Below are 24,450 nucleotides of genomic sequence, written 5' to 3' on the forward strand. Positions count from 1 at the left end.
GAGAGAGTGTGGGACACAGAGAGTGAGGGACACACAGAGAGAGTGTGGGACACAGAGAGAGTGAGTGACACAGAGCGAGAGTGTGGGACACAGAGAGTGAGGGACACACAGACAGAGCCAGGGACACAGAGAGAGCGAGGAACACAGAGAGCAAGGGACACACAGAGAGAGCGAGGGACACAGAGAGAGAGGGACACACAGAGAGAGTGTGGGACACAGAGAGAGTGAGAGACACAGAGAGAGTGAGGGACACACAGAGAGCGAGGAACACAGAGAGAGCGAATGACACAGAGAGCGAGGGACACAGAGAGCGAGGGACACAGAGAGTGAGGGACACAGAGAGAGTGAGGGACCAGAGGGAGCGAGGGACCCAGAGAGAGCGAGGGACGCAGAGAGCGCGAAGGACACAGAGAGTGAGGGACACACAGAGAGTGAGGGGCACAGAGAGTGAGGGACACAGAGAGCGAGGGACACAGATAGCGAGGGACACAGAGAGCGAGGGACACACAGAGAGAGCGAGAGACACAGAGAATGCCGTACCAAGAGAGAGTGAGGGACACAGAGAGCGAGGGACACAGAGAGCGAGGGACACAGAGAGAGTCAGGGACACAGAGAGTGAGGGCCACAGAGAGAGTGAGGACAGAGAGTGAGTGAGGGACACAGAGAGAGTGAGGGTCACAGAGAGTGAGGGGCACAGAGAGAGTGAGGGACTCAGAGAGTGAGGAACACAGAGAGTGAGGGACACAGAGAGAGTGAGGTACACCGAGAGTGAGCGACACAGCGAGAGCGAGGGACACAGAGAGAGGGAGGGACACAGAGAGAGCGAGGGATACAGAGAGCGCGAGGGACACAGCGAGAGCGAGGGACACACAGAAAGGGAGGGACACAGACAGAGCGAGGGTCACAGACCGAGCTACACAGAGAGCGCGAGGGACACAGAGAGAGCGAGGGACACAGAGAGTGTGGGACACAGAGAGCGAGAGACTCAGAGAGTGAGGGACACAGAGAGTGAGGGACACAGAGAGTGAGGGACACAGAGAGTGAGGGACACACAGAGCGAGGGACACAGAGAGTGTGGGATACAGAGAGCGAGGGACACAGAGAGCGAGTAGCACAGAGCATGAGGGACACAAAGAGTGAGGGACACAGAGAGCGAGGGACACAAAGGGCAAGGGACACAGAGAGTGTGGGACACAGAGAGTGTGGGACACAGAGAGCGAGGGACACAGAGAGCAGAGAGAGAGCGAGGGACACAGAGAGCCAGGGACACAGAGGGAGCGAGGGACACACAGAAAGGGAGGGACACAGACAGAGCGAGGGTCACAGACCGAGCTGCACAGAGAGCGCGAGGGACACAGAGAGAGCGAGGGACACAAAGAGCGAGGGAAACAGAGCACGAGGGACACAGAGAGCGAGGGACACAGAGAGTGTGGGACACAGAGAGCGAGGGACACAGAGAGTGAGGGAAACAGAGAGTGAGGGAAACACAGAGCGAGGGACACAGAGAGTGTGGGACACAGAGAGCGAGGGACACAGAGAGCGAGTAGCACAGAGCATGAGGGACACAAAGGGCATGGGACACAGAGAGTGTGGGACACAGAGAGTGTGGGACACAGAGAGCGAGGGACACAGAGAGCGAGGGACACAAAGGGCATGGGACACAGAGAGTGTGGGACACAGAGAGTGTGGGACACAGAGAGCGAGGGACACAGAGAGCGAGGGACACAGAGAGTGAGGGGCACAGAGAGCGAGGGACACAGAGAGAGCGAGGGACACACAGAGAGCGAGGGACACAGAGAGAGCGAGGGACACACAGAGAGCGAGGGACACAGAGAGAGCGAGGGGCAGAGAGAGAGCGAGGGACACAGAGAGCCAGGGACACAGAGAGAGCGAGGGACACACAGCGAGCGAGGGACACAGAGAGAGCGAGGGGCAGAGAGAGAGCGAGGGACACAGAGAGGGAGGGACACAGAGAGAGCGAGGGACACAGAGAGCGAGGGACACAGAGAGCGAAGGACACAGAGAGCACGAGTGACACAGAGAGCGCGAGGGACACAGAGAGCGCGAGCGACACAGACACCGGGAGGGACACAGAGACCGCGAGGGACAGAGAGAGAGTGGGGGACACAGAGAGAGCGAGGGTCACAGAGAGCAAGGGACACAGAGAGCGAGGGACACTTAGAGAGTGAAGGATACAGAGAGTGAGGGACACACTGAGAGAGTGTGGGACACAGAGAGCGAGGGACACAGAGAGAGAGCGAGGGACACAGAGACAGAGCCAGGGACACAGAGAGCGAGGGACACACAGAGAGAGCGAGGGACACAGAGAGCGAGGGACACAGAGAGTGTGGAACACAGTGAGTGAGGGACACAGAGAGAGCGAGGGACACAGAGAGCGAGGGACACAGAGAGCGAGGGACACAGAGAGCGAGGGACACAGAGAGCGAGGGAAACACAGAGAGAGTGAGGGACACAGAGAGTGAGGTACACAGAGAGCGAGGGAAACAGAGAGAGCGAGGGACACAGAGAGCGAGGGACACACAGAGAGACTGAGGGACACAGAGAGTGTGGAACACAGAGAGCGAGGGACACAGAGAGAGCGAGGGACACAGAGAGAGCGAGGGACACAGAGAGAGTGAGGGACACAGAGAGAGTGAGGGACACAGAGCGAGGGACACAGACAGAGCGAGGGACACAGACAGAGCGAGGGACACAGAGAGAGCGAGGGACACACAGAAAGGGAGGGACACAGAGAGAGTGAGGGACACAGAGAGCGCGAGTGACACAGAGAGAGCGAGGACACAGAGAGCGAGGGACACAGAGAGCGAGGGACACAGAGAGCGAGGGACACACAGAGATAGCGAGGGACACAGAGAGTGAGGGACACACAGAGAGAGTGTGGGACACAGAGAGAGTGAGTGACACAGAGAGAGAGTGTTGGACACAGAGAGTGAGGGACACACAGACAGAGCCATGGACACAGAGAGAGCGAGGGACACAGAGAGCGAGGGACACACAGAGAGCAAGGGACACAGAGAGTGAGGGACACAGAGAGAGTGAGGGACCCAGAGGGAGCGAGGGACCCAGAGAGAGCGAGGGACGCAGAGAGCGCGAGGGACACAGAGAGTGAGGGACACAGAGAGAGTGAGGGGCACAGAGAGTGAGGGACACAGAGAGAGTGAGGGACAGAGAGTGAGTGAGGGACACAGAGAGAGTGAGGGTCACAGAGAGTGAGGGGCACAGAGAGAGTGAGGGACTCAGAGAGTGAGGAACACAGAGAGTGAGGGACACAGAGAGAGTGAGGTACACCGAGAGTGAGCGACACAGCGAGAGCGAGGGACACAGAGAGAGGGAGGGACACAGAGAGAGCGAGGGACACACAGAGCGAGGGACACAGAGAGAGCAAGAGGAACAGAGAGAGTGAGCTACTCAGGGAGAGCGAGGGACACAGAGAGAGTGAGGGACACAGAGAGAGCGAGGGACACAGAGAGCGCGAGGGACACAGCGAGAGCGAGGGACACACAGAAAGGGAGGGACACAGACAGAGCGAGGGTCACAGACCGAGCTACACAGAGAGCGCGAGGGACACAGAGAGAGCGAGGGACACAGAGAGTGTGGGACACAGAGAGCGAGAGACACAGAGAGTGAGGGACACAGAGAGTGAGGGACACAGAGAGTGAGGGACACAGAGAGTGAGGGACACACAGAGCGAGGGACACAGAGAGTGTGGGATACAGAGAGCGAGGGACACAGAGAGCGAGTAGCACAGAGCATGAGGGACACAAAGAGTGAGGGACACAGAGAGCGAGGGACACAAAGGGCAAGGGACACAGAGAGTGTGGGACACAGAGAGTGTGGGACACAGAGAGTGTGGGACACAGAGAGCGAGGGACACAGAGAGCAGAGAGAGAGCGAGGGACACAGAGAGCCAGGGACACAGAGGGAGCGAGGGACACACAGAAAGGGAGGGACACAGACAGAGCGAGGGTCACAGACCGAGCTGCACAGAGAGCGCGAGGGACACAGAGAGAGCGAGGGACACAAAGAGCGAGGGAAACAGAGCACGAGGGACACAGAGAGCGAGGGACACAGAGAGTGTGGGACACAGAGAGCGAGGGACACAGAGAGTGAGGGAAACAGAGAGTGAGGGAAACACAGAGCGAGGGACACAGAGAGTGTGGGACACAGAGAGCGAGGGACACAGAGAGCGAGTAGCACAGAGCATGAGGGACACAAAGAGTGAGGGACACAGAGAGCGAGGGACACAAAGGGCATGGGACACAGAGAGTGTGGGACACAGAGAGTGTGGGACACAGAGAGCGAGGGACACAGAGAGCGAGGGACACAGAGAGTGAGGGGCACAGAGAGCGAGGGACACAGAGAGAGCGAGGGACACACAGAGAGCGAGGGACACAGAGAGAGCGAGGGACACACAGAGAGCGAGGGACACAGAGAGAGCGAGGGGCAGAGAGAGAGCGAGGGACACAGAGAGCCAGGGACACAGAGAGAGCGAGGGACACACAGCGAGCGAGGGACACAGAGAGAGCGAGGGGCAGAGAGAGAGCGAGGGACACAGAGAGGGAGGGACACAGAGAGAGCGAGGGACACAGAGAGCGAGGGACACAGAGAGCGAAGGACACAGAGAGCACGAGTGACACAGAGAGCGCGAGGGACACAGAGAGCGCGAGCGACACAGACACCGGGAGGGACACAGAGACCGCGAGGGACAGAGAGAGAGTGGGGGACACAGAGAGAGCGAGGGTCACAGAGAGCAAGGGACACAGAGAGCGAGGGACACTTAGAGAGTGAAGGATACAGAGAGTGAGGGACACACTGAGAGAGTGTGGGACACAGAGAGCGAGGGACACAGAGAGAGAGCGAGGGACACAGAGAGAGAGCGAGGGACACAGAGAGCGAGGGACACACAGAGAGAGCGAGGGACACAGAGAGCGAGGGACACAGAGAGTGTGGAACACAGTGAGTGAGGGACACAGAGAGAGCGAGGGACACAGAGAGTGTGGAACACAGTGAGTGAGGGACACAGAGAGAGCGAGGGACACAGAGAGCAAGGGACACAGAGAGCGAGGGACACAGAGAGCGAGGGACACAGAGAGTGTGGAACACAGTGAGTGAGGGACACAGAGAGAGCGAGGGACACAGAGAGCGAGGGACACAGAGAGAGCGAGGGACACAGAGAGCGAGGGACACAGAGATAGCGAGGGACACAGAGAGCGAGGGACACACAGAGAGAGCGAGGGGCACAGACAGAGCAAGGGACACAGAGAGAGCGAGGGACATAGACAGCGAGGGACGCACAGAGAGAACGAGGGACACAGAGAGCGAGGGACACAGAGAGCGAGGGACACAGAGAGCGAGGGACACAGAGAACGAGGGACACAGAGAGCGAGGGACACAGAGAGCGAGGGAAACACAGAGAGAGTGAGGGACACAGAGAGTGAGGTACACAGAGAGCGAGGGAAACAGAGAGAGCGAGGGACACAGAGAGCGAGGGACACACAGAGAGACTGAGGGACACAGAGAGTGTGGAACACAGAGAGCGAGGGACACAGAGAGAGCGAGGGACACAGAGAGAGCGAGGGACACAGAGAGAGTGAGGGACACAGAGAGAGTGAGGGACACAGAGCGAGGGACACAGACAGAGCGAGGGACACAGACAGAGCGAGGGACACAGAGAGAGCGAGGGACACAGAGAGAGCGAGGGACACACAGAAAGGGAGGGACACAGAGAGAGTGAGGGACACAGAGAGCGCGAGTGACACAGAGAGAGCGAGGACACAGAGAGCGAGGGACACAGAGAGCGAGGGACACAGAGAGCGAGGGTCACACAGAGATAGCGAGGGACACAGAGAGTGAGGGACACACAGAGAGAGTGTGGGACACAGAGAGAGTGAGTGACACAGAGAGAGAGTGTTGGACACAGAGAGTGAGGGACACACAGACAGAGCCATGGACACAGAGAGAGCGAGGGACACAGAGAGCGAGGGACACACAGAGAGAGCGAGGGACACAGAGAGCGAGGGACACACAGAGAGAGTGTGGGACACAGAGAGAGTGAGAGACACAGAGAGACTGAGGGACACAAGGAGAGCGAGGAACACAGAGAGAGCGAATGACACAGAGAGCGAGGGACACAGAGAGCAAGGGACACAGAGAGTGAGGGACACAGAGAGAGTGAGGGACCCAGAGGGAGCGAGGGACCCAGAGAGAGCGAGGGACGCAGAGAGCGCGAGGGACACAGAGAGTGAGGGACACAGAGAGAGTGAGGGGCACAGAGAGTGAGGGACACAGAGAGCGAGGGACACACAGAGAGAGCGAGAGACACAGAGAGTGAGGGACACAGAGAGAGTGAGGGACACAGAGAGCGAGGGTCACAGAGAGAGAGCGAGGGACACAGAGAGAGTGAGGTACACAGAGAGAGTGAGGGACACAGAGAGAGTGGGGGACACAGAGAGAGTGGGGGACACAGAGCGAGGGACACAGACAGAGCGAGGGTCACAGAGAGCAAGGGACACAGAGAGTGTGGAACACAGAGAGCGAGGGACACAGAGAGAGCGAGGGACACAGAGAGCGAGGGACACAGAGAGAGTGAGGGACACAGAGAGAGTGGGGGACACAGAGCGAGGGACACAGACAGAGCGAGGGTCACAGAGAGCGAGGGACACAGAGAGTGAGGGACACAGAGAGTAAGGGACACAGAGACTGAGGGACACAGAGAGAGTGAGGGACCCAGAGGGAGCGAGGGCCCCAGAGAGAGCGAGGGACGCAGAGAGCGCGAGGGACACAGAGAGTGAGGGACACAGAGAGAGTGAGGGGCACAGAGAGTGAGGGACACAGAGAGCGAGGGACACACAGAGAGAGCGAGAGACACAGAGAGTGAGGGACACAGAGAGAGTGAGGGACACAGAGAGTGAGGGACACAGAGAGCGAGGGACACAGAGCGTGAGGGACACAGAGAGTGAGGGACACAGAGAGAGTGAGGGACCCAGAGGGAGCGAGGGCCCCAGAGAGAGCGAGGGACGCAGAGAGCGCGAGGGACACAGAGAGTGAGGGACACAGAGAGAGTGAGGGGCACAGAGAGTGAGGGACACAGAGAGCGAGGGACACACAGAGAGAGCGAGTGACACAGAGAGTGAGGGACACACTGAGAGAGTGTGGGACACAGAGAGCGAGGGCCACAGAGAGCGCGAGGGACACAGAGAGCGAGGGACACACAGAGAGAGCGAGAGACACAGAGAGTGAGGGACACACTGAGAGAGTGAGGGACACAGAGAGCGAGGGTCACAGAGAGCAAGGGACACAGAGAGCGAGGGACACTTAGAGAGTGAAGGATACAGAGAGTGAGGGACACACTGAGAGAGTGTGGTACACAGAGAGCGAGTGACACAGAGAGCGTGAGGGACACAGGGAGAGCAACGGACACACAGAGAGAGCGAGGGACACACGGAGAGAGTGAGGGACACAGAGAGCGAGTGACACAGAGAGCGCGAGGGGCACAGAGAGCGCGAGGGACACAGAGAGCGATGGACACAGAGAGAGAGCGAGGGACACAGAGAGAGAGCAAGGGACACAGAGAGCGAGGGACACACAGAGAGAGCGAGGGACACAGACAGAGCAAGGGACACAGAGAGAGTGAGGGACACAGAGAGTGAGGAACACAGAGAGCGAGGGAAACAGAGAGAGCGAGGGACACAGAGAGCGAGGGACACACAGAGAGAGTGAGGGACACAGAGAATGTGGAACACAGAGAGAGTGAGGGACACAGAGAGAGTGGGGGACACAGAGAGAGTGGGGGACACAGAGCGAGGGACACAGACAGAGCGAGGGACACAGACAGAGTCGGGGACACAGAGAGTGAGGAACACAGAGAGCGAGGGAAACAGAGAGAGCGAGGGACACAGAGAGCGAGGGACACACAGAGAGAGTGAGGGACACAGAGAATGTGGAACACAGAGAGAGCGAGGGACACAGAGAGAGTGAGGGACACAGAGAGAGTGAGGGACACAGAGAGAGTGGGGGACACAGAGCGAGGGACACAGACAGAGCGAGGGACACAGACAGAGCGAGGGACACAGAGAGAGCGAGGGACACACAGAAAGGGAGGGACACAGAGAGAGTGAGGGACACAGAGAGCGCGAGTGACACAGAGAGAGCGAGGACACAGAGAGCGAGGGACACAGAGAGCGAGGGACACACAGAGATAGCGAGGGACACAGAGAGTGAGGGACACACAGAGAGAGTGTGGGACACAGAGAGAGTGAATGACACAGAGAGAGAGTGTGGGACACAGAGAATGAGGGACACACAGACAGAGCCATGGACACAGAGAGAGCGAGGGACACAGAGAGCGAGGGACACACAGAGAGAGCGAGAGACACAGAGAATGCCGTACCAAGAGAGAGTGAGGGACACAGAGAGCGAGGGACACAGAGAGCGAGGGACACAGAGAGAGTCAGGGACACAGAGAGTGAGGGCCACAGAGAGAGTGAGGGACACAGAGAGAGTGAGGGACCAGAGGGAGCGAGGGACCCAGAGAGAGCGAGGGACGCAGAGAGCGCGAAGGACACAGAGAGTGAGGGACACACAGAGAGTGAGGGGCACAGAGAGTGAGGGTCACAGAGAGCGAGGGACACAGATAGCGAGGGACACAGAGAGCGAGGGACACACAGAGAGAGCGAGAGACACAGAGAATGCCGTACCAAGAGAGAGTGAGGGACACAGAGAGCGAGGGACACAGAGAGCGAGGGACACAGAGAGAGTCAGGGACACAGAGAGTGAGGGCCACAGAGAGAGTGAGGGACAGAGAGTGAGTGAGGGACACAGAGAGAGTGAGGGTCACAGAGAGTGAGGGGCACAGAGAGAGTGAGGGACTCAGAGAGTGAGGAACACAGAGAGTGAGGGACACAGAGAGAGGGAGGGACACAGAGAGAGCGAGGGACACACAGAGCGAGGGACACAGAGAGAGCAAGAGGAACAGAGAGAGTGAGCTACTCAGGGAGAGCGAGGGACACAGAGAGAGTGAGGGACACAGAGAGAGCGAGGGACACAGAGAGCGCGAGGGACACAGCGAGAGCGAGGGACACACAGAAAGGGAGGGACACAGACAGAGCGAGGGTCACAGACCGAGCTACACAGCGAGCGCGAGGGACACAGAGAGAGCGAGGGACACAGAGAGTGTGGGACACAGAGAGCGAGAGACACAGAGAGTGAGGGACACAGAGAGTAAGGGACACAGAGAGTGAGGGACACAGAGAGTGAGGGACACACAGAGCGAGGGACACAGAGAGTGTGGGATACAGAGAGCGAGGGACACAGAGAGCGAGTAGCACAGAGCATGAGGGACACAAAGAGTGAGGGACACAGAGAGCGAGGGACACAAAGGGCAAGGGACACAGAGAGTGTGGGACACAGAGAGTGTGGGACACAGAGAGCGAGGGACACAGAGAGCAGAGAGAGAGCGAGGGACACAGAGAGCCAGGGACACAGAGGGAGCGAGGGACACACAGAAAGGGAGGGACACAGACAGAGCGAGGGTCACAGACCGAGCTGCACAGAGAGCGCGAGGGACACAGAGAGAGCGAGGGACACAAAGAGCGAGGGAAACAGAGCACGAGGGACACAGAGAGCGAGGGACACAGAGAGTGTGGGACACAGAGAGCGAGGGACACAGAGAGTGAGGGAAACAGAGAGTGAGGGAAACACAGAGCGAGGGACACAGAGAGTGTGGGACACAGAGAGCGAGGGACACAGAGAGCGAGTAGCACAGAGCATGAGGGACACAAAGGGCATGGGACACAGAGAGTGTGGGACACAGAGAGTGTGGGACACAGAGAGCGAGGGACACAGAGAGCGAGGGACACAAAGGGCATGGGACACAGAGAGTGTGGAACACAGAGAGTGTGGGACACAGAGAGCGAGGGACACAGAGAGCGAGGGACACAGAGAGCGAGGGACACAGAGAGAGCGAGGGACACACAGAGAGCGAGGGACACAGAGAGAGCGAGGGACACACAGAGAGCGAGGGACACAGAGAGAGCGAGGGGCAGAGAGAGAGCGAGGGACACAGAGAGCCAGGGACACAGAGAGAGCGAGGGACACACAGCGAGCGAGGGACACAGAGAGAGCGAGGGGCAGAGAGAGAGCGAGGGACACAGAGAGGGAGGGACACAGAGAGAGCGAGGGACACAGAGAGCGAGGGACACAGAGAGCGAAGGACACAGAGAGCACGAGTGACACAGAGAGCGCGAGGGACACAGAGAGCGCGAGCGACACAGACACCGGGAGGGAACAGAGACCGCGAGGGACAGAGAGAGAGTGGGGGACACAGAGAGAGCGAGGGTCACAGAGAGCAAGGGACACAGAGAGCGAGGGACACTTAGAGAGTGAAGGATACAGAGAGTGAGGGACACACTGAGAGAGTGTGGGACACAGAGAGCGAGGGACACAGAGAGAGAGCGAGGGACACAGAGACAGAGCCAGGGACACAGAGAGCGAGGGACACACAGAGAGAGCGAGGGACACAGAGAGCGAGGGACACAGAGAGTGTGGAACACAGTGAGTGAGGGACACAGAGAGAGCGAGGGACACAGAGAGCGAGGGACACAGAGAGCGAGGGACACAGAGAGCGAGGGACACAGAGAGCGAGGGAAACACAGAGAGAGTGAGGGACACAGAGAGTGAGGTACACAGAGAGCGAGGGAAACAGAGAGAGCGAGGGACACAGAGAGCGAGGGACACACAGAGAGACTGAGGGACACAGAGAGTGTGGAACACAGAGAGCGAGGGACACAGAGAGAGCGAGGGACACAGAGAGAGCGAGGGACACAGAGAGAGTGAGGGACACAGAGAGAGTGAGGGACACAGAGCGAGGGACACAGACAGAGCGAGGGACACAGACAGAGCGAGGGACACAGAGAGAGCGAGGGACACACAGAAAGGGAGGGACACAGAGAGAGTGAGGGACACAGAGAGCGCGAGTGACACAGAGAGAGCGAGGACACAGAGAGCGAGGGACACAGAGAGCGAGGGACACAGAGAGCGAGGGACACACAGAGATAGCGAGGGACACAGAGAGTGAGGGACACACAGAGAGAGTGTGGGACACAGAGAGAGTGAGTGACACAGAGAGAGAGTGTTGGACACAGAGAGTGAGGGACACACAGACAGAGCCATGGACACAGAGAGAGCGAGGGACACAGAGAGCGAGGGACACACAGAGAGCAAGGGACACAGAGAGTGAGGGACACAGAGAGAGTGAGGGACCCAGAGGGAGCGAGGGACCCAGAGAGAGCGAGGGACGCAGAGAGCGCGAGGGACACAGAGAGTGAGGGACACAGAGAGAGTGAGGGGCACAGAGAGTGAGGGACACAGAGAGAGTGAGGGACAGAGAGTGAGTGAGGGACACAGAGAGAGTGAGGGTCACAGAGAGTGAGGGGCACAGAGAGAGTGAGGGACTCAGAGAGTGAGGAACACAGAGAGTGAGGGACACAGAGAGAGTGAGGTACACCGAGAGTGAGCGACACAGCGAGAGCGAGGGACACAGAGAGAGGGAGGGACACAGAGAGAGCGAGGGACACACAGAGCGAGGGACACAGAGAGAGCAAGAGGAACAGAGAGAGTGAGCTACTCAGGGAGAGCGAGGGACACAGAGAGAGTGAGGGACACAGAGAGAGCGAGGGACACAGTGAGCGCGAGGGACACAGCGAGAGCGAGGGACACACAGAAAGGGAGGGACACAGACAGAGCGAGGGTCACAGACCGAGCTACACAGAGAGCGCGAGGGACACAGAGAGAGCGAGGGACACAGAGAGTGTGGGACACAGAGAGCGAGAGACACAGAGAGTGAGGGACACAGAGAGTGAGGGACACAGAGAGTGAGGGACACAGAGAGTGAGGGACACACAGAGCGAGGGACACAGAGAGTGTGGGATACAGAGAGCGAGGGACACAGAGAGCGAGTAGCACAGAGCATGAGGGACACAAAGAGTGAGGGACACAGAGAGCGAGGGACACAAAGGGCAAGGGACACAGAGAGTGTGGGACACAGAGAGTGTGGGACACAGAGAGCGAGGGACACAGAGAGCAGAGAGAGAGCGAGGGACACAGAGAGCCAGGGACACAGAGGGAGCGAGGGACACACAGAAAGGGAGGGACACAGACAGAGCGAGGGTCACAGACCGAGCTGCACAGAGAGCGCGAGGGACACAGAGAGAGCGAGGGACACAAAGAGCGAGGGAAACAGAGCACGAGGGACACAGAGAGCGAGGGACACAGAGAGTGTGGGACACAGAGAGCGAGGGACACAGAGAGTGAGGGAAACAGAGAGTGAGGGAAACACAGAGCGAGGGACACAGAGAGTGTGGGACACAGAGAGCGAGGGACACAGAGAGCGAGTAGCACAGAGCATGAGGGACACAAAGAGTGAGGGACACAGAGAGCGAGGGACACAAAGGGCATGGGACACAGAGAGTGTGGGACACAGAGAGTGTGGGACACAGAGAGCGAGGGACACAGAGAGCGAGGGACACAGAGAGTGAGGGGCACAGAGAGCGAGGGACACAGAGAGAGCGAGGGACACACAGAGAGCGAGGGACACAGAGAGAGCGAGGGACACACAGAGAGCGAGGGACACAGAGAGAGCGAGGGGCAGAGAGAGAGCGAGGGACACAGAGAGCCAGGGACACAGAGAGAGCGAGGGACACACAGCGAGCGAGGGACACAGAGAGAGCGAGGGGCAGAGAGAGAGCGAGGGACACAGAGAGGGAGGGACACAGAGAGAGCGAGGGACACAGAGAGCGAGGGACACAGAGAGCGAAGGACACAGAGAGCACGAGTGACACAGAGAGCGCGAGGGACACAGAGAGCGCGAGCGACACAGACACCGGGAGGGACACAGAGACCGCGAGGGACAGAGAGAGAGTGGGGGACACAGAGAGAGCGAGGGTCACAGAGAGCAAGGGACACAGAGAGCGAGGGACACTTAGAGAGTGAAGGATACAGAGAGTGAGGGACACACTGAGAGAGTGTGGGACACAGAGAGCGAGGGACACAGAGAGAGAGCGAGGGACACAGAGAGAGAGCGAGGGACACAGAGAGCGAGGGACACACAGAGAGAGCGAGGGACACAGAGAGCGAGGGACACAGAGAGTGTGGAACACAGTGAGTGAGGGACACAGAGAGAGCGAGGGACACAGAGAGTGTGGAACACAGTGAGTGAGGGACACAGAGAGAGCGAGGGACACAGAGAGCGAGGGACACAGAGAGCGAGGGACACAGAGAGCGAGGGACACAGAGAGTGTGGAACACAGTGAGTGAGGGACACAGAGAGAGCGAGGGACACAGAGAGCGAGGGACACAGAGATAGCGAGGGACACAGAGAGCGAGGGACACACAGAGAGAGCGAGGGGCACAGACAGAGCAAGGGACACAGAGAGAGCGAGGGACATAGACAGCGAGGGACGCACAGAGAGAACGAGGGACACAGAGAGGGAGGGACACAGAGAGCGAGGGACACAGAGAGCGAGGGACACAGAGAACGAGGGACACAGAGAGCGAGGGACACAGAGAGCGAGGGAAACACAGAGAGAGTGAGGGACACAGAGAGTGAGGTACACAGAGAGCGAGGGAAACAGAGAGAGCGAGGGACACAGAGAGCGAGGGACACACAGAGAGACTGAGGGACACAGAGAGTGTGGAACACAGAGAGCGAGGGACACAGAGAGAGCGAGGGACACAGAGAGAGCGAGGGACACAGAGAGAGTGAGGGACACAGAGAGAGTGAGGGACACAGAGCGAGGGACACAGACAGAGCGAGGGACACAGACAGAGCGAGGGACACAGAGAGAGCGAGGGACACACAGAAAGGGAGGGACACAGAGAGAGTGAGGGACACAGAGAGCGCGAGTGACACAGAGAGAGCGAGGACACAGAGAGCGAGGGACACAGAGAGCGAGGGACACAGAGAGCGAGGGACACACAGAGATAGCGAGGGACACAGAGAGTGAGGGACACACAGAGAGAGTGTGGGACACAGAGAGAGTGAGTGACACAGAGAGAGAGTGTTGGACACAGAGAGTGAGGGACACACAGACAGAGCCATGGACACAGAGAGAGCGAGGGACACAGAGAGCGAGGGACACACAGAGAGCAAGGGACACAGAGAGTGAGGGACACAGAGAGAGCGAGGGACACAGAGAGCGAGGGACACACAGAGAGAGCGAGGGACACAGAGAGCGAGGGACACACAGAGAGAGTGTGGGACACAGAGAGAGTGAGAGACACAGAGAGACTGAGGGACACAAGGAGAGCGAGGAACACAGAGAGAGCGAATGACACAGAGAGCGAGGGACACAGAGAGCAAGGGACACAGAGAGTGAGGGACACAGAGAGAGTGAGGGACCCAGAGGGAGCGAGGGACCCAGAGAGAGCGAGGGGCGCAGAGAGCGCGAGGGACACAGAGAGTGAGGGACACAGAGAGAGTGAGGGGCACAGAGAGTGAGGGACACAGAGAGCGAGGGACACACAGAGAGAGCGAGAGACACAGAGAGTGAGGGACACAGAGAGAGTGAGGGACACAGAGAGCGAGGGTCACAGAGAGAGAGCGAGGGACACAGAGAGAGTGAGGTACACAGAGAGAGTGAGGGACACAGAGAGAGTGGGGGACACAGAGAGAGTGGGGGACACAGAGCGAGGGACACAGACAGAGCGAGGGTCACAGAGAGCAAGGGACACAAAGAGTGTGGAACACAGAGAGCGAGGGACACAGAGAGAGCGAGGGACACAGAGAGCGAGGGACACAGAGAGAGTGAGGGACACAGAGAGAGTGGGGGACACAGAGCGAGGGACACAGACAGAGCGAGGGTCACAGAGAGCGAGGGACACAGAGAGTGAGGGACACAGAGATTAAGGGACACAGAGACTGAGGGACACAGAGAGAGTGAGGGACCCAGAGGGAGCGAGGGCCCCAGAGAGAGCGAGGGACGCAGAGAGCGCGAGGGACACAGAGAGTGAGGGACACAGAGAGAGTGAGGGGCACAGAGAGTGAGGGACACAGAGAGCGAGGGACACACAGAGAGAGCGAGAGACACAGAGAGTGAGGGACACAGAGAGAGTGAGGGACACAGAGAGTGAGGGACACAGAGAGCGAGGGACACAGAGCGTGAGGGACACAGAGAGTGAGGGACACAGAGAGAGTGAGGGACCCAGAGGGAGCGAGGGCCCCAGAGAGAGCGAGGGACGCAGAGAGCGCGAGGGACACAGAGAGTGAGGAACACAGAGAGAGTGAGGGGCACAGAGAGTGAGGGACACAGAGAGCGAGGGACACACAGAGAGAGCGAGAGACACAGAGAGTGAGGGACACACTGAGAGAGTGTGGGACACAGAGAGCGAGGGCCACAGAGAGCGCGAGGGACACAGAGAGCGAGGGACACACAGAGAGAGCGAGAGACACAGAGAGTGAGGGACACACTGAGAGAGTGAGGGACACAGAGAGCGAGGGTCACAGAGAGCAAGGGACACAGAGAGCGAGGGACACTTAGAGAGTGAAGGATACAGAGAGTGAGGGACACACTGAGAGAGTGTGGTACACAGAGAGCGAGTGACACAGAGAGCGTGAGGGACACAGGGAGAGCAACGGACACACAGAGAGAGCGAGGGACACACAGAGAGAGTGAGGGACACAGAGAGCGAGTGACACAGAGAGCGCGAGGGGCACAGAGAGCGCGAGGGACACAGAGAGCGAGGGACACAGAGAGAGAGCGAGGGACACAGAGAGAGAGCGAGGGACACAGAGAGCGAGGGACACACAGAGAGAGCGAGGGACACAGACAGAGCAAGGGACACAGAGAGAGTGAGGGACACAGAGAGTGAGGAACACAGAGAGCGAGGGAAACAGAGAGAGCGAGGGACACAGAGAGCGAGGGACACACAGAGAGAGTGAGGGACACAGAGAGAGTGGGGGACACAGAGAGAGTGGGGGACACAGAGAGAGTGGGGGACACAGAGCGAGGGACACAGACAGAGCGAGGGACACAGACAGAGTCGGGGACACAGAGAGTGAGGAACACAGAGAGCGAGGGAAACAGAGAGAGCGAGGGACACAGAGAGCGAGGGACACACAGAGAGAGTGAGGGACACAGAGAATGTGGAACACAGAGAGAGCGAGGGACACAGAGAGAGTGAGGGACACAGAGAGAGTGAGGGACACAGAGAGAGTGGGGGACACAGAGCGAGGGACACAGACAGAGCGAGGGACACAGACAGAGCGAGGGACACAGAGAGAGCGAGGGACACACAGAAAGGGAGGGACACAGAGAGAGTGAGGGACACAGAGAGCGCGAGTGACACAGAGAGAGCGAGGGACACAGAGAGCGAGGGACACACAGAGATAGCGAGGGACACAGAGAGTGCGGGACACACAGAGAGAGTGTGGGACACAGAGAGAGTGAATGACACAGAGAGAGAGTGTGGGACACAGAGAATGAGGGACACACAGACAGAGCCATGGACACAGAGAGAGCGAGGGACACAGAGAGCGAAGGACACACAGAGAGAGCGAGGGACATAGAGAGCGAGGGACACACAGAGAGAGTGTGGGGCACAGAGAGAGTGAGAGACACAGAGAGAGTGAGGGACACAGAGAGCGAGGGACACAGAGAGCGAGGGACACAGAGAGTGAGGGACACAGAGAGAGTGAGGGACCCAGAGGGAGCGAGGGACAGAGAGAGCGCGAGGGACGCAGAGAGTGCGAGGGACACAGAGAGTGAGGGACACAGAGAGAGTGAGGGGCACAGAGAGTGAGGGACACAGAGAGCGAGGGACACACAGAGAGAGCGAGAGACACAGAGAGTGAGGGACACAGAGAGAGTGAGGGACACAGAGAGCGAGGGACACAGAGAGCGAGGGACACAGAAAGAGTCAGGGACACAGAGAGTGAGGGCCACAGAGAGAGTGAGGGACAGAGAGTGAGTGAGGGACACACAGAGAGAGTGAGGGACACAGAGAGCGAGGGACACAGAGAGTGTGGGACACATAGATCGAGGGACACCGAGAGTGTGGGACACATAGATCGAGGGACACAGAGAGTGAGGGACACAGAGAGTGAGGGACACACAGATCGAGGGACACAGAGAGTGAGGGACACAGAGAGTGAGGGACACACAGAGCGAGGGACACAGAGAGTGTGGGACACAGAGAGCGAGGGACACACTGAGAGAGTGTGGGACACAGAGAGCGAGGGCCACAGAGAGCGCGAGGAACACAGAGAGCGAGGGACACACAGAGAGAGCGAGAGACACAGAGAGTGAGGGACACACTGAGAGAGTGAGGGACACAGAGAGCGAGGGTCACAGAGAGCAAGGGACACAGAGAGCGAGGGACACTTAGAGAGTGAAGGATACAGAGAGTGAGGGACACACTGAGAGAGTGTGGTACACAGAGAGCGAGTGACACAGAGAGCGTGAGGGACACAGGGAGAGCAACGGACACACAGAGAGAGCGAGGGACACACAGAGAGAGTGAGGGACACAGAGAGCGAGTGACACAGAGAGCGCGAGGGGCACAGAGAGCGCGAGGGACACAGAGAGCGAGGGACACAGAGAGAGAGCGAGGGACACAGAGAGAGAGCGAGGGACACAGAGAGCGAGGGACACACAGAGAGAGCGAGGGACACAGACAGAGCAAGGGACACAGAGAGAGTGAGGGACACAGAGAGTGAGGAACACAGAGAGCGAGGGAAACAGAGAGAGCGAGGGACACAGAGAGCGAGGGACACACAGAGAGAGTGAGGGACACAGAGAATGTGGAACACAGAGAGAGTGAGGGACACAGAGAGAGTGGGGGACACAGAGAGAGTGGGGGACACAGAGCGAGGGACACAGACAGAGCGAGGGACACAGACAGAGTCGGGGACACAGAGAGTGAGGAACACAGAGAGCGAGGGAAACAGAGAGAGCGAGGGACACAGAGAGCGAGGGACACACAGAGAGAGTGAGGGACACAGAGAATGTGGAACACAGAGAGAGCGAGGGACACAGAGAGAGTGAGGGACACAGAGAGAGTGAGGGACACAGAGAGAGTGGGGGACACAGAGCGAGGGACACAGACAGAGCGAGGGACACAGACAGAGCGAGGGACACAGAGAGAGCGAGGGACACACAGAAAGGGAGGGACACAGAGAGAGTGAGGGACACAGAGAGCGCGAGTGACACAGAGAGAGCGAGGGACACAGAGAGCGAGGGACACACAGAGATAGCGAGGGACACAGAGAGTGCGGGACACACAGAGAGAGTGTGGGACACAGAGAGAGTGAATGACACAGAGAGAGAGTGTGGGACACAGAGAATGAGGGACACACAGACAGAGCCATGGACACAGAGAGAGCGAGGGACACAGAGAGCGAAGGACACACAGAGAGAGCGAGGGACATAGAGAGCGAGGGACACACAGAGAGAGTGTGGGGCACAGAGAGAGTGAGAGACACAGAGAGAGTGAGGGACACAGAGAGCGAGGGACACAGAGAGCGAGGGACACAGAGAGTGAGGGACACAGAGAGAGTGAGGGACCCAGAGGGAGCGAGGGACACAGAGAGAGCGAGGGACGCAGAGAGTGCGAGGGACACAGAGAGTGAGGGACACAGAGAGAGTGAGGGGCACAGAGAGTGAGGGACACAGAGAGCGAGGGACACACAGAAAGAGCGAGAGACACAGAGAGTGAGGGACACAGAGAGAGTGAGGGACACAGAGAGCGAGGGACACAGAGAGCGAGGGACACAGAAAGAGTCAGGGACACAGAGAGTGAGGGCCACAGAGAGAGTGAGGGACAGAGAGTGAGTGAGGGACACACAGAGAGAGTGAGGGACACAGAGAGCGAGGGACACAGAGAGTGTGGGACACATAGATCGAGGGACACCGAGAGTGTGGGACACATAGATCGAGGGACACAGAGAGTGAGGGACACAGAGAGTGAGGGACACACAGATCGAGGGACACAGAGAGTGAGGGACACAGAGAGTGAGGGACACACAGAGCGAGGGACACAGAGAGTGTGGGACACAGAGAGCGAGGGACACAGAGAGCGAGTAGCACAGAGCATGAGGGACACAAAGAGTGAGGGACACAAGAGAGCGAGGGACACACGGAGAGAGCGAGGGACACAGAGAGTGTGGGACACAGAGAGAGTGAGGGACACAGAGAGCGAGGGACACAGAGAGCGAGGGACACAGAGAGAGTCACCGACACAGAGAGTGAGGGCCAGAGAGAGAGTGAGGGACAGAGAGAGAATGAGGGACACAGAGAGAGTGAGGGTCACAGAGAGTGAGGGGCACAGAGAGAGTGAGGGACACAGAGAGTGAGGAACACAGAGAGGGCGAGGGACACAGAGAGAGCGAGGGACACAGAGAGCGAGGGACACAGAGAGAGCAAGGGACACAGAGAGAGTGAGCGACTCAGGGAGAGCGAGGGACACAGAGAGAGTGAGGGACAGAGAGAGAGCGAGGGACACAGAGAGCGCGAGGGACACAGAGAGAGCGAGGGACACAAAGAGCGAGGGAAACAGAGCACGAGGGACACAGAGAGCGAGGGACACAGAGAGTGTGGGACACAGAGAGCGAGGGACACAGAGAGTGAGGGAAACAGAGAGTGAGGGAAACACAGAGCGAGGGACACAGAGAGTGTGGGACACAGAGAGCGAGGGACACAGAGAGCGAGTAGCACAGAGCATGAGGGACACAAAGAGTGAGGGACACAGAGAGCGAGGGACACAAAGGGCATGGGACACAGAGAGTGTGGGACACAGAGAGTGTGGGACACAGAGAGCGAGGGACACAGAGCGAGGGACACAGAGAGTGAGGGGCACAGAGAGCGAGGGACACAGAGAGAGCGAGGGACACACGGAGAGCGAGGGACACAGAGAGAGCGAGGGACACACAGAGAGCGAGGGACACAGAGAGAGCGAGGGGCAGAGAGAGAGCGAGGGACACAGAGAGCCAGGGACACAGAGAGAGCGAGGGACACACAGCGAGCGAGGGACACAGAGAGAGCGAGGGGCAGAGAGAGAGCGAGGGACACAGAGAGGGAGGGACACAGAGAGAGCGAGGGACACAGAGAGCGAGGGACACAGAGAGCGAAGGACACAGAGAGCACGAGTGACACAGAGAGCGCGAGGGACACAGAGAGCGCGAGCGACACAGACACCGGGAGGGACACAGAGACCGCGAGGGACAGAGAGAGAGTGGGGGACACAGAGAGAGCGAGGGTCACAGAGAGCAAGGGACACAGAGAGCGAGGGACACTTAGAGAGTGAAGGATACAGAGAGTGAGGGACACACTGAGAGAGTGTGGGACACAGAGAGCGAGGGACACAGAGAGAGAGCGAGGGACACAGAGAGAGAGCGAGGGACACAGAGAGCGAGGGACACACAGCGAGAGCGAGGGACACAGAGAGCGAGGGACACAGAGAGTGTGGAACACAGTGAGTGAGGGACACAGAGAGAGCGAGGGACACAGAGAGTGTGGAACACATTGAGTGAGGGACACAGAGAGAGCGAGGGACACAGAGAGCGAGGGACACAGAGAGCGAGGGACACAGAGAGTGTGGAACACAGTGAGTGAGGGACACAGAGAGAGCGAGGGACACAGAGAGCGAGGGACACAGAGATAGCGAGGGACACAGAGAGCGAGGGACACACAGAGAGAGCGAGGGGCACAGACAGAGCAAGGGACACAGAGAGAGCGAGGGACATAGACAGCGAGGGACGCACAGAGAGAACGAGGGACACAGAGAGCGAGGGACACAGAGAGCGAGGGACACAGAGAGCGAGGGACACAGAGAACGAGGGACACAGAGAGCGAGGGACACAGAGAGCGAGGGAAACACAGAGAGAGTGAGGGACACAGAGAGTGAGGTACACAGAGAGCGAGGGAAACAGAGAGAGCGCGGGACACAGAGAGCGAGGGACACACAGAGAGACTGAGGGACACAGAGAGTGTGGAACACAGAGAGCGAGGGACACAGAGAGAGCGAGGGACACAGAGAGAGTGAGGGACACAGAGAGAGTGAGGGACACAGAGCGAGGGACACAGACAGAGCGAGGGACACAGACAGAGCGAGGGACACAGAGAGAGCGAGGGACACACAGAAAGTGAGGGACACAGAGAGAGTGAGGGACACAGAGAGCGCGAGTGACACAGAGAGAGCGAGGACACAGAGAGCGAGGGACACAGAGAGCGAGGGACACAGAGAGCGAGGGACACACAGAGATAGAGAGGGACACAGAGAGTGAGGGACACACAGAGAGAGTGTGGGACACAGAGAGAGTGAGTGACACAGAGAGAGAGTGTTGGACACAGAGAGTGAGGGACACACAGACAGAGCCATGGACACAGAGAGAGCGAGGGACACAGAGAGCGAGGGACACACAGAGAGAGCGAGGGACACAGAGAGCGAGGGACACACAGAGAGAGTGTGGGACACAGAGAGAGTGAGAGACACAGAGAGACTGAGGGACACAAGGAGAGCGAGGAACACAGAGAGAGCGAATGACACAGAGAGCGAGGGACACAGAGAGCAAGGGACAAAGAGAGTGAGGGACACAGAGAGAGTGAGGGACCCAGAGGGAGCGAGGGACCCAGAGAGAGCGAGGGACGCAGAGAGCGCGAGGGACACAGAGAGTGAGGGACACAGAGAGAGCGAATGACACAGAGAGCGAGGGACACAGAGAGCAAGGGACACACAGAGAGAGCGAGGGACACAGAGAGAGAGTGTTGGACACAGAGAGTGAGGGACACACAGACAGAGCCATGGACACAGAGAGAGCGAGGGACACAGAGAGCGAGGGACACACAGAGAGAGCGAGGGACACAGAGAGTGAGGGACACACAGAGAGACTGAGGGACACAGAGAGTGAGGGACACACAGAGAGAGCGAGGGACACAGAGAGCGAGGGACACACAGAGAGAGTGTGGGACACAGAGAGAGTGAGAGACACAGAGAGACTGAGGGACACAAGGAGAGCGAGGAACACAGAGAGAGCGAATGACACAGAGAGCGAGGGACACAGAGAGCAAGGGACACAGAGAGTGAGGGACACAGAGAGAGTGAGGGACCAAGAGGGAGCGAGGGACCCAGAGAGAGCGAGGGACGCAGAGAGCGCGAGGGACACAGAGAGTGAGGGACACAGAGAGAGTGAGGGGCACAGAGAGTGAGGGACACAGAGAGCGAGGGACACACAGAGAGAGCGAGAGACACAGAGAGTGAGGTACACAGAGAGAGTGAGGGACACAGAGAGAGTGGGGGACACAGAGAGAGTGGGGGACACAGAGCGAGGGACACAGACAGAGCGAGGGTCACAGAGAGCAAGGGACACAGAGAGTGTGGAACACAGAGAGCGAGGGACACAGAGAGAGCGAGGGACACAGAGAGAGCGAGGGACACAGAGAGAGTGAGGGACACAGAGAGAGTGGGGGACACAGAGCGAGGGACACAGACAGAGCGAGGGTCACAGAGAGCGAGGGACACAGAGAGTGAGGGACACAGAGAGTAAGGGACACAGAGAGAGTGAGGGACCCAGAGGGAGCGAGGGACCCAGAGAGAGCGAGGGACGCAGAGAGCGCGAGGGACACAGAGAGTGAGGGACACAGAGAGAGTGAGGGACACAGAGAGTGAGGGACACAGAGAGCGAGGGACACAGAGCGTGAGGGACACAGAGAGTGAGGGACACAGAGAGAGTGAGGGACCCAGAGGGAGCGAGGGACCCAGAGAGAGCGAGGGATGCAGAGAGCGCGAGGGACACAGAGAGTGAGGGACACAGAGAGAGTGAGGGGCACAGAGAGTGAGGGACACAGAGAGCGAGGGACACACAGAGAGAGCGATAGACACAGAGAGTGAGGGACACACTGAGAGAGTGTGGGACACAGAGAGCGAGGGACACAGAGAGCGCGAGGGACACAGAGAGCGAGGGACACACAGAGAGAGCGAGAGACACAGAGAGTGAGGGACACACTGAGAGAGTGAGGGACACAGAGAGCGAGGGTCACAGAGAGCAAGGGACACAGAGAGCATGGGACACTTAGAGAGTAAAGGATACAGAGAGTGAGGGACACACTGAGAGAGTGTGGTACACAGAGAGCGAGTGACACAGAGAGCGTGAGGGACACAGGGAGAGCGACGGACACACAGAGAGAGCGAGGGACACACAGAGAGAGTGAGGGACACAGAGAGCGAGTGACACAGAGAGCGCGAGGGGCACAGAGAGCGCGAGGGACACAGAGAGCGAGGGACACAGAGAGAGAGCGAGGGACACAGAGAGAGAGCGAGGGACACAGAGAGCGAGGGACACACAGAGAGAGCGAGGGACACAGACAGAGCAAGGGACACAGAGAGAGTGAGGGACACAGAGAGTGAGGAACACAGAGAGCGAGGGAAACAGAGAGAGCGAGGGACACAGAGAGCGAGGGACACACAGAGAGAGTGAGGGACACAGAGAATGTGGAACACAGAGAGAGTGAGGGACACAGAGAGAGTGGGGGACACAGAGAGAGTGGGGGACACAGAGCGAGGGACACAGACAGAGCGAGGGACACAGACAGAGTGGGGGACACAGAGAGTGAGGAACACAGAGAGCGAGGGAAACAGAGAGAGCGAGGGACACAGAGAGCGAGGGACACACAGAGAGAGTGAGGGACACAGAGAATGTGGAACACAGAGAGAGCGAGGGACACAGAGAGAGTGAGGGACACAGAGAGAGTGAGGGACACAGAGAGAGTGGGGGACACAGAGCGAGGGACACAGACAGAGCGAGGGACACAGACAGAGCGAGGGACACAGAGAGAGCGAGGGACACACAGAAAGGGAGGGACACAGAGAGAGTGAGGGACACAGAGAGCGCGAGTGACACAGAGAGAGCGAGGACACAGAGAGCGAGGGACACAGAGAGCGAGGGACACAGAGAGATAGCGAGGGACACAGAGAGTGAGGGACACACAGAGAGAGTGTGGGACACAGAGAGAGTGAATGACACAGAGAGAGAGTGTGGGACACAGAGAATGAGGGACACACAGACAGAGCCATGGACACAGAGAGAGCGAGGGACACAGAGAGCGAAGGACACACAGAGAGAGCGAGGGACATAGAGAGCGAGGGACACACAGAGAGAGTGTGGGGCACAGAGAGAGTGAGAGACACAGAGAGAGTGAGGGACACAGAGAGCGAGGGACACAGAGAGCGAGGGACACAGAGAGTGAGGGACACAGAGAGAGTGAGGGACCCAGAGGGAGCGAGGGACACAGAGAGAGCGAGGGACGCAGAGAGTGCGAGGGACACAGAGAGTGAGGGACACAGAGAGAGTGAGGGGCACAGAGAGTGAGGGACACAGAGAGCGAGGGACACACAGAGAGAGCGAGAGACACAGAGAGTGAGGGAAACAGAGAGAGTGAGGGA

Source organism: Scyliorhinus torazame, unplaced genomic scaffold (genome assembly GCF_047496885.1).
Source record: "Scyliorhinus torazame isolate Kashiwa2021f unplaced genomic scaffold, sScyTor2.1 scaffold_473, whole genome shotgun sequence".
Classification (NCBI taxonomy): domain Eukaryota; kingdom Metazoa; phylum Chordata; class Chondrichthyes; order Carcharhiniformes; family Scyliorhinidae; genus Scyliorhinus; species Scyliorhinus torazame.